The sequence below is a fragment of the Indicator indicator genome, chromosome Z (assembly GCF_027791375.1).
Source record: "Indicator indicator isolate 239-I01 chromosome Z, UM_Iind_1.1, whole genome shotgun sequence".
Classification (NCBI taxonomy): Eukaryota; Metazoa; Chordata; class Aves; order Piciformes; family Indicatoridae; genus Indicator; species Indicator indicator.
Window position 1 is genome coordinate 17,248,462 of NC_072053.1, and position 2,903 is coordinate 17,251,364.

Here is a 2,903-nt window from a genome sequence, read left to right on the forward strand (position 1 = left end):
AAAGGGCTGACTGGAGAAGAGGTCATGGGAAGCGAAAACACCAAGCAGCTTAACTGAAATAATTGAATAGCAAATGTGTACAGACTGTCTCCATCAGTGCATGACACTATCTTCAGTGTACACCTTCTCCCTGCCTGCCCAGGGGCAGGGTGGTGCTGCTCTCTCTCTCTAATTTAAAGGCACACAAACGCTCTTGCCCAGACCAGAAAAAAGGGTCTCAGGCGTGGGAAACTGTGAGTTGCTACTTCTTACTTCCAGGTGCCTGGCATGCACACTGCAGGAGAAACACAATTGCCCTATAGCATAAATAGGGGGATCCACCCCGCTGAAAACTAGTTCTCATCTCCTTAGACTAAGGGCAATCCCCAAGACTTTTTATCCTGTGTTATTCCAGGTTTTATTTATTTAAATCCAGTTACTTTCACTGAGAGCAAAATAGAAGGTTTAAAAGTCACTGAACTTTATTTAATTAATCAGCACTCTGTCAGTCAGGGTCTTCCTCGCTTTGCCATTTTCTGTCCTCCCAGATTTTCCTCCCAGTAAGGCCAGCATTAAAAGGCAAGTGGGAATTGAACAGCACTTCACAGGATGATTTAGCTTATGAGTCCCATCAGAGCTGGTGCAAAAGCCAGCTTCTTATGGCCGGGTATCTTCCAGATGTGTTGGAGCAGCATAGCTGGTCTTAGAGGTCAGGAAGCAGCTGGGCCAGGATCTGCTGTATTGTGACTTTCCTGTGGACCAGGTGCTGGTGTTTTCATTCCCCTGACTCAGTGGAGATTTATCAGCATGACTTTTTGTCTCTTGTTGGCATTTTTCCTCTTGAAGGGCCAATACAGCTATAAAAATTTCCTGAGAGAGCATAATGTAAAAAAGAGAAAAGGATTTAACACGCATGATAATTTGCCTGGAGATAACCAAAAGCAATGCAGCAAGAAAGAGAAAGCAAAGTTGAAGTGCAATAGAAATTCTGCCCTTCTGTGCTGGGTGGAGTACAGAGGCTGTGAGTGAGCCCAGAAGGTTTATATGAAAATGTAATTGTTTCAGGGACTGAGCTGATGCCAGCTGAGACAAAAAATTAAACTATTACAAGTTGTCCCAATGACACATACCCGAGAGATGAGTGTTACCTAGACATTAGCTATTCAAGTTATCTACTTGTGCTCTGGGTTTGAGGCATCTGGGCAGGACAGGGTACAGTTGCAATAAGAGCCTGACAGGTGAAATTACATGTTTGGGTGATTGACGTCTGAGCGTGTTTGGTTGGGTCAGACAATGGAAACCAACCAGCCTCTAACTCAGACTGCTTCTCCTTTGGTTCAAATAGCTTAGGCTGAGCCTTAGCTCATCTGGCAGGGAATGTCCACCTGGAACAATTCGGTTAGTGATAGAAGCCAGAAACCCAAGCATCTAGGGATTTCCCACAAGGGTGTTCAGAAAGGTATTACTGTATTGTCAAGAACAATGTAAAACAGAACTCCTGGGACAAGCCAAGCATGTCTGGCAGGGAAACTGTCTCCTAGAAAGAAAATTGTTATTTATGAGGCAACATCAGTGTTTCTCCCTGGGACGGTGTTTGAGGTTGTCCCTCCCAGGATGAACCGATGAACTTTCAGTTAGTATGTAAATGCAATGTTACTCCAGCTCCTCAAGAAAGATGGTTTCAACCAGCTCTGTCACAACTCAAAACAAACCAAAAAGAGTATCTGGGAGCCCAAAAGCCACTTCATCCATGTGGGTTTCACTGCTCCGTGTTGCAACATTCCTAAAGAGGGTAGGGAGTTTTAAGTGGCTTTTATTGGAGTCAGGCTGCAGGGGCAGGCAAATCTTTCATCTCTTCCCTGTGCCATTCTTAAGCCTCTATGGAAACAAGCATCCTACAGCAAAGGAAATAGAAACATGGAGGTTTGTCAGGTTTCTGCCTCTGCCCAGGCCATAGTTTCCCTGGGAGGAATTCAGCTCCAGTTCAGCGATCTCTAATTCTGGCATCAGCTGGAGCACCTCTCCTATGAAGTCAAGCTGAGAGAGTTGGGGCTGTTCAGCTTGGAGAAGATAATGCTCAGGAGACACCTTATAGCAGCCTTCCAGTACACAAAGGGGGCCTACAAGAAAGCTGGGGAGGGACTATCTGTGAGGGCCTGTGGTAACAGGAGAAAAGACAATGGTTTTAAACTAAAGAAGAGTAGATTGAACAGGAAGAAGTTATCTACTATGAGGGTGGTGGAACACTGGAACAGGTTACACAGGGAGGTGGTGGAGGACCCAACTTTGGAGACATTCAAGGTCAGGCTTGATGGGGCTCTGAGCAACCTGGTCTAGATGGGGATGTCCCTGCTTCCTGCAAGGGCATTGGACTAGAAGACATGAGACTTCACGTAGAATATTGCATCCCGTTTGGGGCTCCCCAGTTCAAGAGGGACACAGATCTACTTGAGAGAGTCCAACAGAGAGCTACTTGGATGATTAAGAGACTGGAGCACATGCCCTGTGAGAGGCTGAGAGACCTGGGGCTGCTTAGTCTGGGGAAGAGAAGACTGAGGGGGAATTTAATAAATATTTATAAATATCTGAGCACTGAGTGTCAAGAGGGAGGGAACAGGCTCTTCTCTGTTGCACCCTATGACAGGACAAGGGGCAATGGATGTAAACTACAACACAGGAGGTTCCACCTCAACATGAGGAGGAACTTCTTCACTGTGAGGGTCACTGAGCACTGGAACAGGCTGCCCAGAGGGGTTGTGGAGTCTCCTTCTCTGGATATTTTCAAGACCCATCTGGATGCATTTCTGTGTGACCTGTGTTAGATTCTATAGTCCTGCTCTAGCAGGGGGCCTGGAGTCAATGATCTCCGGAGATCCCTTCCAACCCCTAACATCCTGTGATCCTGTGATTCTATAATTGCCAAA